This window comes from Mixophyes fleayi, chromosome 4, assembly GCF_038048845.1.
Source record: "Mixophyes fleayi isolate aMixFle1 chromosome 4, aMixFle1.hap1, whole genome shotgun sequence".
NCBI classification, from domain to species: domain Eukaryota; kingdom Metazoa; phylum Chordata; class Amphibia; order Anura; family Limnodynastidae; genus Mixophyes; species Mixophyes fleayi.
The window spans coordinates 18,942,277-18,956,906 of NC_134405.1; the positions used below are offsets into that span (position 1 = coordinate 18,942,277).

A 14,630-nucleotide genomic window follows, 5' to 3' on the forward strand; every position below is an offset into this window, starting at 1 on the left:
AGCCATAAGTGGATCACCTACCTGCACCTCCACAAGGAGGAACAGAGAAGAGCTGATCTCACTCATGGTACCAAATAAGAGCATCCTGATGACATCACACATTTGTAAATGTTTATACATGTTAAGGAGACTCTACAGCTGTTGTTAGAAAATTAATTTTATTGTTACATAATTAAAACATGTTTCATGTCCATATTCGTATGCTTCCTTCACATTATCCAATTAGCTTGAAATTGGGGGAGAAAAACACATTTTACAATGCTGGTTCCATTTCCCATAATGCACTGTTTATTATTTGCATATTCTAATCACCTGGTGGCAACTTTTATGTCACATGCCCTGAAATACTGCCATCTTAAGAAATGCACTCACCCTACTTCCTTGTCAATGCCTTAGCTCTCACTTTAGTAAAGGTAAAGAGTAAAAGCAATTTATATAGTTTAAAAGAAGATGTTATACTACAATTTTCCTAAAAGGGAGGCGGGCAATGTCACATTGGGGGCATATCTCATATTTCAGAAGTGATGGGCCGCCACTAGCAGGGGCAAACGCAGGATTTGTAGAGGGGGGTTTCCACACCACTCCGCCAGTGGGCGTGACCAGCATGCATGGGGGCGTGGCTATAATATTAGACAGTACTTGGCTGCTCTCCAACTCTTCCTATCCCCATAATATACATGGGCAATGCTGTGTGCACTACTGTTAGGTGCACGCAGGTCTCCCTTTTCGAGCAGAGCCGTGTGAAGCGGGAGCAGGATCCAGCCACCTCAATTATATAGTGCCCCAGGCTTGGAGGGGGGTGTCCGGGCATTAGGAAACCCCCTCGGTTTGCCTATGACTTGCCCCATTCAAATCCCCAAGAAAGTGGTCAGCACTTCTGCCTTAGTGGAGTTTGTATGTTCTCTCCGTGTTTGTGTGGGTTTCCTCCAGGTGCTCCGGTTTCCTCCCACAATCCAAAAACATACTAGTAGGCTAATTGGCTGCTATCAAATCATCCTTAGTGTCTCTCAGTCTATGTGTGTATGTTAGGGGATTTAGACTGTAAGCTCCAATGGGGCAGGGACTGACGGAGATTTCTGTACAGCGCTGCGGAATTAGTGGCACTATATAAATAGCTGATGATGATGATGATTTGAATAGGAATATCAGGGGAGCTGGTTAGGATGGAACCAGTGGAGGAAGGGGGTCTCTGATCCACCCACAGGACCGCCAAGGAAATTTTCAATTAATGGAGAAAGACCAGAATGCTCTAGCGCATCAGACCTGGGGCTGGTAAATATGAATTTATTATTCACTGGAAAGATAAAGACATTTTTTTTTAAATGATTCACTCTTAGACGAAAAAATCATTAATTTTATTGGATTCATATAACAATGTGTGTGAACTAAAGTATAAATGTTAGTGGATTGGTACTGCTCTCAGACATGTCTAGGTAGCAATTGTTAAGCAAAAATACCTGAGATAGGACACTTGCAATTTGTTGTATTTATAACAAAATAATACTAAGGTAGGACAATGCAGAGGAACATGTGGCTTAAGGCAATGATGTAATTTGCACTTGTGTGAAACAATGTTGACATTATCTACTGCATGAATAGACCAACATTCTGTGATTATACAAACAGTCAGCCTCCCCCTGTCCTAGACATTCTATTTGTTGTATGCTGATTGGGCTGATTACCAAGAGGAGAAAAGGTGTTATATACAGACTGGTGGCAATTAAAACAAGAAAGCATCATATATGTGTGGAGATGTCGCCGGTGCCCGTGAAGAGGGCGAAGATTCCGGCTGTCGCTGTGCCCCTGGAGGGGCTGAAGACCCCCTGGGTAGCTGAGCCCTACCAGCGGGTGAAGAAAGAAGGTTACTCACCCGTCCATCGATCCAGCGGTGAGTATCGTGTCTTCTTTCTTTCAGGTCCTGTCCGCGGAGGAAGGATGAGCCAATCAGGGCTCATTTTTCCCCGATGGCCAATCAGCGGCCAGATACGCGAGCCAATCGCGTCTCGCGCCCGGCCGTTTAAAATATTGGCGCCGACGCGAGACAATCAGCGCTATTTTGGCAGAAGTCTGTCGGCGGAGAAGAAGGAGGATGTCTCTTCTAGACGTCCAGCAACAGGATCAGCGGCAGCAGCGGCAGGGGGCCCTTGTAAGGGCCGTGAGCTACACTGCCGCCCGAAGACTCCAATCAAGCCGCCAGAGCAGTGATCGTCGGCGGGGAGCCCTTGTCAGGGCTGGGAGCGCCCCCGCCTTAGAAGCAGCAGCAGAGGAGTCAGCGCCAAACCGGAGAAGAGGCGCCACCGGCTGGAGGGTCTGGAAGACCCGGACAAAGTATGCAGAAGACGGCGTGGCAAGCTGAGATTCCTGCGCAGAACAGGTAAGTGGCCTCAGCGTTAAGTCGGGCATTAGGCCCGTGGCCACGGTTGGGCACAAGGCCCGTGCAACAGAAAATTAGGGGCACAAGGCCCAGGGAACTGGGCACTAGGCCCTTATAAAGTAGGGGCCAGTAGGCCATAAGTCTGGAGGGGCACAAGGCCCTGTTAGTTAGTTAGGCAGGGGGACTCAGGTACAAGGGCACAAGGCCCTTAGGTAGGTAGTGGCCTAGAGGCCATAGGAAGGCCACAGGGCCTGAGTAGAGGCTGGTAGCCCGTAGGCTATAAAGGGCACAAGGCCCTAGTAGATAGTCAGGGAGGCCACAGGCCTCAGTAGGCAGGGGCTAGTGCCCCAGGTAGCAGGGCACAAGGCCCTAGTTAGTGGGCTCAGAGCCCTGAGTTAGAGATGGGGCTGAGGCCCATAATCAGAGCACAAGGCTCTGTAAGCAACTGGGCAAGAGGCCCATGGTGTGAAGGGCAGACGGCCCTGGTGGTGTGTTAGAGGCGTGAGAGCCTTGTAAGTGTAGGGCACGGTCCAGTGTGAGGTGAGCACACGGAGTTAGGAGGTACAGTAGAGCGGAGGCTTCTGTGGGTGCTGTAGCAACCGGCTGGTTGGCTAGCAGCGGTGTGCTCTGGTGAGTAGTGTACAAAGTACGGTATTACTGTATTCTGTCTGTGCAGCGAGTATTGTTTGAATTAGTGTATTTTGGGGTGTGCTACATAATTGTGTCCAGGGGCAAGACGTCAGGCCCCCATTAAAGGTAGGCTTTTTTTTCCTGTTCTAACCCGTGCTGTGGGGACAAGTGTAGTTACCAGCGTACACATAGTCAGGGAAGAACACACGTAGTTTTCCCGTCCCTTAGGTCCCTGGGGTCGCACTAGTTTCCAGAGGGGGTGACTGAGTGAGTCAGTGGCAGTGCAGCACAGCTCAACGCAGTTCCAGGGGCGTCCCGTGGTTCAGGTTGAGTGTCCCAGTCCTCAGTTCCGTGCAGGTTCCCTGGCGGTTCCGGAGTGGGATACGTGTTCGATATCTGGGTGCAGGCAGTCGGGCGGTTCAGTTTGTCCTTAGGATCCGTGGGTGACCCCCATAACAAGAAGGCAGCTTCTTGGTACGGCCTGGGTGAGGGGGTTAGGAACCGCCCTCCGGTTTAGTCCGTGAACACCGGCTGGTGTTCCCCGTAGTGGTTAGTGAGCAGTTCCGTTAGTGCACCACACCTAGTTAGTCATAGTTGTTTGACTTAGTTGCGTTGCCGACCATTAGAGCGTTGTTAGGGTCGGGTGCCCATCTTAGTCTCACTGACAGCACAGAGGGAGGCTGTGTGTTCCTTGTCATCCGCAGGTGTCGGGAGGTGCAGGAGAACCAGATCGGAAGTGGGAGTGTCCCGGTGAGTATCACGCTCGATTCCCCCTTTCGGTTAGGCCCCCACCGGCAGGTGTGCGAGATACTTGAGGCGGGACTAGTCCTGGTCTCAAGTGCCTGTAGTCCCCCGTGCCTTGGCAAGAGCCAAGTGAGGAGGCGGCAAGGGGGATTGGACTGAGAGTGTCCTTGTTCATTGCCGTATTCTCGGACAGCCCTTACCTGGTAGGCACGGCCGTAATCTCTGTCTCTTTCTTAGAGGGACGTGGTTGGAGGTGACAAGGGTTGCGGCTGCGGATCTGCTGGGATCAAATCGCAGCTGGGATATCGGAAGCGGACTGGAGGTGACCATCGTTTACAAGGTAAGTTCTCTTGTGTTGCGTCTGTCCTGTTCCCCGCAGGCGCTACATATGTTGAATTGACATATTTATTTCTTCATAATAATACTGGTACTCCAAAATCGTACTAGTAAGTTAATCGGCTGCTATTAAATTGCCCTTAGTCTCTCTTGGCCAGTGTATGTATGTTAGGGAATTTAGACTGTAAGCTCCAATGGGGCAGGGACTGATGTGAATGAGTTCTCTGTACAGCGCTGCGGAATTAGTGGCGCTATATAAATAAATGGTGATGATGTAGTCACTCACTATATCTCCATGTTGTCGCTGCTTTACCTCTTGTCACATGTATGTCCTGTACCGAAGTGGTCTAAAAGATACACTACCTTAAATTACTACCTGTCTGTTTATATATATATATATACCTCAATGGGTCAGAGCTGTTTGGGCGGCACGAGGGGGACTTACACAATATTAGGCAGGTGGTTTTAATGTTGTGGCTGACGGGTGTATGTATAAATATATATATATATATATATATATATATATATATATATATATATATATATATATATATATATATATTATGGTAGATCAATTATAGCAGGCATATAAAGTATATGTGCATTTCATAAAATAGTGATTTGGGACAGAAACTAAAGAACAGGTTTTTGATTGAAAAACTAACTTTATTTTTATAAAGGTACAAAACACACACAATACATTACATTCAAGTGTACGCAGTACACTGTGAAACATAATCATTCATACATTTTAGTACAATACAAGGCATAAAGTACATGATATAACATCCTATACTATACAAAAATTACTGTACTAACCATACAAACTTAAACAATAAAACATTTCAAACAAGCACTGGATGTGAGGGGACAATAGGTGAAAGGGGTGTGGTGGGGTGGGGAGATCACAGGCCGGAAGCTTTATTGAGACAGACACAAATATAGGGAAGGGTGCATAAATAAGACATAACATTCAATAACACTTCAAACAGTGATGGGGGAATGGGTTGGAGGGGGTAAGGGAAGGGGGACACAATCCCACTGCAGCAATGGAAAAAAACAGACACTTAGGGGCATATTCAATTGACGGCGGGAGCGCCAAAAATCCTGCGCTCAAAAAATATTACCGTTAATATGGTAATATCTCGCTGGATTTCAGCTCAGGGAGCTGCGAGCTGAAATCCAGCGAGTAAATTACCGTATTAACGGTTTTCCCGCGCAGGATTACCGTATATTTTCGGCAATCCCACCGTTAATTGAATACCCCCCTTAGGGGGGAATTCAATTCCCCCTGAAGTACCACCGCGTTAAACGTATTACAGTTCAGGGAGCTGCGAGCAAAATGCCGTTGTTGAATCTACCGTAATATCGGCATTTAAGCACACTATTACCGTAATAACGGTATTTAAGCACACTATTATCGTAATAACGGTATTTAAGCACACTATTACCAGAATAACGGTATTTAAGCACACTATTACCGTAATAACGGTAATAGTGCGCAGACCACGTTACTTTTTACATTAACGTGGCCAATTGAATTCCCCCCATAGGGGGTGAAGGAAAAGAGGGAGACAACAATTAATCATCTTCCTCTTCCTCAGGACTGTCAATGGTGTTAAAGTCCCTTAGTAGGCTTTGGACAGTACTGGATGGTCATCTTCTACCTTTTCAAGATGAGGCGATTCCTGGCACAGTGGCTTAGTGGTTAGCACTTCTGCCTCACAGCACTGGGGTCATGAGTTCAATTCCCGACCATGGCCTTATCTGTGTGGAGTTTGTATATTCTCTCTGTGTTTGCATGGGTTTCCTCTGGGTGCTCTGGTTTCCTCCCACACTTTAAAAAAATACTGGTAGGTTAATTGGCTGCTATCAAAATTGACCCTAGTCTTTCCCTGTCTGTCTCTGTCTGTGAGTGTGTGTCTACATTAGGGAATTTAGACTGTAAGCTCCAATGGGGCAGGGATTGATATGAATGAGTTCTCTGTACAGCGCTGCGGAATTAGTGGCGCTATATAAATAAATGATGATGATGATCTATGCAGAACCCAGTGCACTTTATTACTCTGATCTAAACTATTATTTAACAACAGCCCATGATCATGCAGTGAAGTTGTTAGATATTAGTATGACACACACCCCAAGTTGTAAACCAGAGCAGTGCAGAAATATTGTATAACCACACAACAGCCTCTTCCATTCATCATGTCTGTTTCGCCATAAAGAGGAACAGGTAAAGTTTGACCTCACTGACAATACTGAACAACTGCTTCATGCTGAGATCACACTTTTAGAAAACTTTATACACATTAAGGAGACTCTACAGCTGTTGTTAGAAAATTAATTTTGTTTTCAAAAGTTTAAAACATGTTCCATATCCATATTCTTATGCTTCCTCTACATTACCCAATTAGTTTGAAATTGGGAGAAAAAAAAATCACATTTTACAATGATGATTTATTGTCTCATAATGCACTATATATTGTTTACATATTTAAATCTGCCTGGTAGCAACTTTTATGTCACGTGACTAGAAATACTGCCATCTTAAGAATGGGAAGATGTGGCATTCTCATGGCCCGTGGGCCGCATGCGACCCAAATGCATATTTTTGGGGCCCCGCCAGGTCCCAGAATTTTTTTTTCTTCTAAAAATAGTTATCTGATACAGCATTGTCCGGCCCCCTACACCCCTCCTCCCTTTACATTGAATGTTGGGCATGACGTCATCACGCCTCACAATTGCAGTGAGGAGCGCACAGAGAGGAGTCACGAGAAGAAGAGAAGAAAGCAGAAGAAACGAAAACAGAAGAGAAGGAAGAAGGCAATAGAAATGTAAGTAAAAGGGAGCAAAAGCAGCATGGGGGGCGCAGTGTCCAGCATCGGGAAGAAAACATTAAACTTTATTTTTTGTTTTTTCTTAATAATAGACATTACAAAATTGTATATGAGAATTTTTCTTTTTCATTGTTCTAGGGCACTGTTGGATGCCCTAGAACAATGCGCCAAGAACTGCCTTTTGAATCACTCAGTCCTTGTCAGACTATTTCCTGGCACACATACCAGTGGAGCCATCCACGAGTCCGGGTGACTTTTAAACCAAGTTAAAGATGCTTAATCGCCTTGTATTGAAAAGGGAGTAGACGTTTGTCCGCGGCTGATCACAGAATGATCCACAACATTCTTAGAGGCTGTTACATGACATCCTAGACAGTCATGAAGAACAGAGGGCTACACGTCTCTCCTTCTTCCCCGTTACATGTCTATGACTTTCAATACAGCTTGGAGCCTGTGACTCCCCCTCCCATTACCCCCTCACCTTCCCCCATCGCAATGTTTGGTCTTTGTTGTAAATGTCCTGTTTATGTGGTGAATGAACAGTGCCTTAGGTGTCGGACGTCACATGCCCTCTATTGTGCTATGAAACATGACTGATTTATATCTCACGCTGTATTGTGTTTTGGCTGCTCTACAACGCAGTAGACTCTAATGTGCTGTCATGTCGTTGTTTTTTTTCTGAATGCCAATAAAGTATCTAGGAACACACATTGTACCTGACTTGAATTTTTTGGTGAATTATGCACAACTGGCCGGTTAGCTCAGTTGGTTAGAGCGTGGTGCTAATAACGCCAAGGTCGCGGGTTCGATCCCCGTACGGGCCATCTTCGTTTTTTTTATTTTATTTTTTTTAATGATAAGGAATCTTATGCTTTATTGAAAGAAGATCCAAATTATAGTTATATTCTATGTTTAAGAGATTATTTTTTTTAATTGTTTATTTATAGATTTTGTCACACAGAAGGCGTTCCAAATGCCAAACTTCCTGTCAGTGGAACGCACATGCGTTCCACTGCGAAAGTAAAAGGCTTAGGAAACAGAGGCTGGTAGCGGGCGGCTGCTGCGCCCTCTTGGGCTTGCGCCCTGGAAACGCCTGCACCTGCCTTGTTACGGCTCTGGGGGAGAGGTTGGGGTGGGGGAGGGGTAAGACCAGGTCTGGGCTTCCCAGCGGCCATAGGTCAAACCAAATAGAGCATTATGCGGTCATCTCCCTAGACAGAGCCATTCACAGGAACAGAGCTGAGATATTCTGGGTTTGATCAGGTGGTGGATTGGAACAGAAGGGACCTTTGTAGAAGAACCAATCACCCCAAATTTGGGAGAATTTACGTGTTTTCTTATTTAGGTACGCTGAAATATTTCTCCATGCCAAATTTTCAGATTTTATTGAAAAGTTGCTGTCTGGGGGGGTGGACTTTCCCAGTGTTTTGCAACCAGGAATCTGGCCGCGTTAAGGTTCTGAACAGACAATTTCTCTGAGTGTTTGTCTAGGACCTCTATAAGGGAGCCAAGAAGAAAGGACCATGGGCATTAGTGATGGCGCTAATCAAAGCCGCCACATCATCCCAGAAACAGGCTAGATGTGGATGTAGGACCCACGTTCCCCACAGCTCCTCCAACATAAGTCTGAAGTGGACCCATAGTTTTTCCTTCAGCCAGGTAGGAACCAGATACCAGCGGTAATACATTTTGTAGGCATTTTCCTTATCAAGAGATGAGAAGGAAGTCTTGGAAACCCTCTCTCTAATTGTCTCCCATGTATCCTCATCTGGTGGTCTACCCAGGTCAGTCTCCCGTCGAAGCTCGTGGATAGGGGTACGGGGCTGTTTGGAGGAGGTGAGAAGGTTGTATAAAGTGGAAATTACTGCCCTGTACAATGGTGATTGGATACATAAGGATTCCAGGGGAGTAAGGGGTCTCACTATATCAGACCTAGCAAGGGGGTCAACGTAGCGTCTCACTTGAAGGTAAGCAAATGGGCTAACAGCAGGGAAAACAAATTTCTCTTGTAGCAGCGGTAGTGATGTACATTGGTCTGCTGCCAGAACATCCCTCGCCATCCTGATATCCTTCTCCTGCCATGCCTTAAATCGAGAATGACTATTGCCCTGGGGGAAATGTTGGGTTGTCCCAGAGAGGCGTTATAAGTGAAGCTTGCAGTAGTCCCATGTGCGACAGGTGAATAAAGCAACTGGGTGAGATCGCAGAGAAAGAGGTCTAACACCCATTGAGATTCCCAGTGCCAAGCCCAGATATGGCACTCGACAGCAGGAAGATTCCAAATCAATCCACCTAGGGCCTTGTCTTTTTGTAAACCACACCGCCGCTTGGCTCAGGTGAGAAGCAGTGTAGTATAAGCGGATATCCGGAAAGCCCCCATTAACTGTCGCCCTACATAAAGTGAAAAAACTAGTTTGCGGAGGATTATGCTATCACACGAGCTGAGAGGACCAGCGATGTAGTTGAATGAGGGTGGACCTGGGCACCTGCACCGGGAGGGTCAAGTTAAAAAAGTTAAAGCAAGCAGGGCAGAATATTCATTTTAGGACGACTATCTGCCCAACCAGGAGATGATACGTTTTTGCCAACTGAACAGATCCACCTTAATTGTTTTGATTATGGCAGTGAAATTTTCTGCATTCAGAAAATCATAATGGGAGGTAATACAGACACCTAGGTATTTTAACTTAGACTGACCCCAAGAGAAGCTGAAATCGCTTTTAAGGAGACCCAGGGTTGAGGGATGTATGTGGGGAGCTAGGGATTCAGTTTTGGAAAGGTTTATTTTATAGCCTGAGATGGAACCATAAGCAGAGAGTGTGGCAAACAGATTCGGCAGTGAGGGTTGGGGGGAGGTTAGAGTGAGGAGGATGTCATCTGCGAACAGGCTGAGTATATATTCATCGTAACACCTTTGATATCCGGGAAGGAGGAATACTGGCTGCCAGGGGCTCAATCACAATGGCAAAAATCAGGGCGGAGAGAGGACACCCCTGACGAGTGCCATTAGCGATCAGATTCAGGGAGGAATACACCCCATTTACCAAGACCCTAGCAGAAGGCTAAGGCCTGAATACCTTGGTGAGAGGTGCCACCAAACCCAAATTTCTCGAGAGTTTCCAGGATAAAGGCCCAGCTAATTCAGTCAAAGGCCTTCTCTGCATCCAGAGAGAGTACTACGGCCGGGGTCTTAGTTGAGTTAATACGATGAATGAGGCTAACTGCTCTTCTGGTGTTAACCCACGCCTGACGGCCCGGAATAAATCCCACTTGATCCTTATGGATCATGTGTGGTAACACGGTATTAAGACGGTCAGCGAGAGCCTTTGTATAGATCTCGACGTCAGTATTCAAAAGTGAAATGGGCTTATAGTGGGCGCAGTCCGACGGGTCTTTGTCCTTCTTCGGGATAACAATAATATGGGCCTCAAGGGCCTCTTTTGAAAAGGAACAACCCTTTAACACATTATTGAACATGTTAACAAGATAAGGCAGGAGAAACTTGCTAAATGTCTTATAATACGTGGCCATGAAGCCATCAGGGCCCGGTGCCTTGTTTGATTTCCAGTTTTTGATGACTCCAGATATTTCCTGGGTTGTGAAATCCGCCCCTAATTGTTCAAGTGTGTCCGGCAATAGTCTAGGTAGGTGGCACTGGGAAAGAAAATGTTTTGAGGTCTCTGCTGAAGGTGGAGAAGGGGCGTTAGATTGTGAGATATTATAGAGCTTGTTGTAAAAGCCTCTAAACTCCTCTGTTATCATATTGGGCGTACACACTAATGCGATATCAGACGTAGCGTTTGTGGCGAAGATAGGTGAAAAATGTTCTCTCCCACTCTGTCCCATAGTCCTCTTCTTCATTCACTATAAGCCTATCCCACAATCTCTCCCTCTATTTCCTTTCATATTAAATCTATGAGTAGATTTAAGGAAAAGTTGAGGTGCTGCCCATAGCAACCAATCAGATTCCAGCGATCATGTTCTAGAATGTACTAGATAAATTAGAGCTAGAACCTGATTGGTTGTTAATGTCAACTCTTCCACTTCTCCCTTTTAGAGTGTCTTAGTAACTCCACCCATATATCTCTGAAAGCCTCTCCTCTTAGTAAACCCTTCCACTTAATAAATCACTTAGAAAGGGAAACACAAATGCATCCCCCTATGTGGGCAAATTGGTCAGCTGATCAAAAGCACACAAGTGGTACAGATTATAGCAATCAAGCTCTTTTGCACCACTCGTGAAGAATTGACAGAGGAAATAATGGAAGAGACATACCCAAGACATATTCGGAAAACAGACAGATATTGCAGTCAAGTAACATTGGATTGCAGGAGTTAACAGAGGGAATAATGGTAATACATGCAGTAGCAATTTCTACCACCAGAGGTCATAATGCTAGATTAACGTTTGCTACACTATGTAAGGGGTCTATTTCACATGGGAATAAAAGCCCTAAATGTGAATTTTCGCCGGATTCAGGGCTTCTCCTCATCTAAAAAAGCCCCATGGCCGGTGGAGAATATCGCCGTCCGAGCTTCAGTTCCATTGCGCATATATGAAGCAGCAACGCTGGGTCATGTTTGCTTTGAGGGACCCTGCACTGGCTGGAAGCGTTAAGGCTCTTACTGCAGTATGTCCAGGGAGCCGAGGATCGGTCAATCCCCAGCAAGCCCGGGCGTCCATTAACTGTTTACGCATGCTGATGCTTGTAGAACTACTAGTGCCATGATGTCTTGGCACCCAGTGCCTGCTGGAACCGGTAGTTCCAACCAGTGAGCTAACAGTAAATAAACACACTGACTTTCTGCTCTTTTGAAAATTCTTCCATTTCTATCACTCTGAGAGTGCTTTACTCAATGAACAGCTGATCAGGCTTAACGTGGAGAGATCATTCCAACCGCAGCATGGCATTGCTGCCAGGGGCGGATCTAGAGAATTCTTCTACCCGGGGCGATTTAGGGGGGGGCAATTTAGGCCCCGCCCCCTTTTTTACATCTGAGGCTGCCGGCGGCTGCATACTATGTGCAGGTCCGTTCAGCAGTGACAGGTAGGGACAGTGTGCTGCCCGGATGCTCTGATTGTGTTTAAAACACAATCAGAGCAGCCAGGCAGCACACTGTCCCTGCCTGTCACTGCCGAACGGACCTGCACATACTGTGCAGCCGCCGGCAGCAAGCCCCTGCTAGGGGGGGCGATCCCTGGATCCGCCACTGATTGCCGCTGACAGCCGACAGCGGACACAGATCACCTGATCAATCTCCAGCCACCGCACACAGCGGAACCGCTCATTGTATAGAGGGCTGATCACTGCTGCGGGCTTCAATCTCTTATATACAGCAAGACCAGCAGACCAGCAGTGGATATATCTGCCTTGATTCTACTGAATTTCTGTTTATAATGTGAAAGTGCCATAAGGCATACTTGCCAACTCTCCCGGAATGTCTGGGAGACTCCCGAAAATCCGGGTCGGTCTCCCGGACTCCCGGGAGAGCAGGCAAGTCTCCCACATCCCGCAATTCCCTGGCCAAAATAACGAGATTCGCAGTGAATCGCGTCATTTTGACCACGCCAACCGCCACAAAACGGCATTTTCATCACGGGGCATGGCCAAAATTACACAATTGACCACGCCGCACCTCCTCTCGCCCTCTAGTCACGCCCCTCTGCCAGATTGCACTGCCTACTGTAGGCAAGTATGGCATTAGGTAACCCAGTTCCTCATCCATGTACAGCTCACATAATGGAAGAACGAGGAACCTATTATCATGTATAATTTTAGTCCATCACATATCTTTTACATTGGTCATAAAAGTTTCAATGTACTTTGTCCAACATTTACCATCATGTATGTGCTACGCCTGGGCACATGTTTGTCTTCCGGGTGGGAATGTTAGGGGGAGGGTGGTGTCTAATGGGCAGCCTAGCGCTTTATTTCTGTAGCACCAACAGTCACTGTCCCCTCCCCTGGTGAAGCTTACAATCTAATTTTAATATCATAGCGGCACAAATACACACACCAAGGCCAATTTAGCTAGAAGCCAATTAAAGTACCAGGATGGGGAAAAAAAACACACACACACACTCCACACAGAATACCGCCACGTCCATGAACTGGTCAATCTTGTTATGAGGCTGCTATTATATTGCCCAAGACGCCAATGGAAGAGACTCGAAGTGCTCTGTATCCGCGGAACCCACTCCTGTCTATAGACCATAAGAGGGCAGTGAGGACTGTCAGCTGTGTGACCAAGAGTAGCAGCGGCTTGTAAGCGGAGAGACAAGTGTTTCTCCAGCAGGGCTTCTGATGGAATCCTACTGTACATGGCCCCGATATCCGGCAGCCTCACACACTAGAGCCGCCATGGTTTATTTATACGGCGCCACAAGGCTTCCGCAACACCGTACATAGGGGGTTAGAATATACAATAAAATGACATACTGATAAGAACAATGGGTACAGAGAAACAGAACAACAAATGGATGGATGCAACTAACAGAACACATTGCATGGCATACAAGACAATTCAGCATTAGACAAAGCAGAGGAGAACGGAGAGTGGTAGACATGAGACATAGGGTAGAGGATCCTACCCGTAAGAGTGATGGCGGAACTACCATTGGTGCCCACAGCTGGCTAGTTCCGTCTCTGCGTGAGAGCTTACATTCTAAAGGGAGGGAATAATGAGAGACAGAAGGAGCAGATTATTATTATTATCATTTATTTGTTAGGCGCCACAAGGTTTCCGCAGCGCCGCACATAGTACAAACAGTAGACTATACAGGGTATAACAGTACAGAACAGTAAACAAAAAGTACTCAAGATCTTACTTCCGAAAGATTGACGATCAGGGATTTTCAGGGTTGAAGTCCACCTGAGCTTACCTCCCCCAACCTCTAATCTGTACTTTGCATTATTGTTCTACTACTCTCAGCAGTCTCTACATGTCATGTGTCAGTAACACGTCAGTAACAACTAGTCATCTCTGCGACAGGTAAATGATGGGAGTGCTGTCTGCAAAATGACACACCAAGGACACGTGTCATTACTGTATAAGTAGCTCTAAACATTATTATTATTATTAATTAGTGTTATCAATATTACTATTACTGGGAATTATATAACTGTATCTCTTTACTGTTGTATCATTATCTGAACAATTGAATATATTCTAGAAAGTAAAAACTAAAATATTTCACTCCATACCAATTTCAAAATCTATCAAACTAGTCTTCTATGTTTGTCTTTCTTCAAAGTCAGTTCATTTAACTTATCTCCTGCGATTTGCAAAATATAACAGTAATTAACGTAACATTTGACGGGCCAACATCATTTTTTATGTTTATTAACACAAGGGGCCTGATTCATTAAGGCACTTAAATTAAGAACTTTCTTATTTAAGTCTCCTGGACAAAACCATGTTACAATGCAAGGGGTGAAAATTAGTTTACTGTTTTGCACATAAGTTAAATACTGACTGTTTTTTCATGTAGCACACAAATACTTGATAGCTTATTTGTACACTGAAATTTAAAGTTGATATTTGTGTGCTACATGAAAAAACAGTCAGTATTTAACTTGTGAAAAACAAGTTAAATATGAAGTTGCCCCCCTTGCATTGTAACATGGTTTTGTCCAGGAGAGTGAAATAAGAAACTTCTTAATTTAAGTTCCTTAATGAATCAGGCCCAAGATACAAAAAAAATAAAA

General features: G+C 45.6%; 2 non-coding genes across 2 annotated transcripts; one reads left to right on the forward strand and one right to left on the reverse strand.

The window, feature by feature from the left end:
* Nucleotides 1–6,206: 6,206 nt before the first annotated feature.
* Nucleotides 6,207–6,340, reverse strand: LOC142156256 (U8 small nucleolar RNA). The gene has a single exon (XR_012692322.1). It is a non-coding gene; the product is annotated as a U8 small nucleolar RNA (small nucleolar RNA).
* A 1,331-nt stretch (nucleotides 6,341–7,671) lies between these two features.
* TRNAI-AAU (transfer RNA isoleucine (anticodon AAU)) lies at nucleotides 7,672–7,745 on the forward strand. Its single transcript has one exon. It is a non-coding gene; the product is annotated as a tRNA-Ile (tRNA).
* The last annotated feature ends 6,885 nt before the right edge of the window (nucleotides 7,746–14,630 follow it).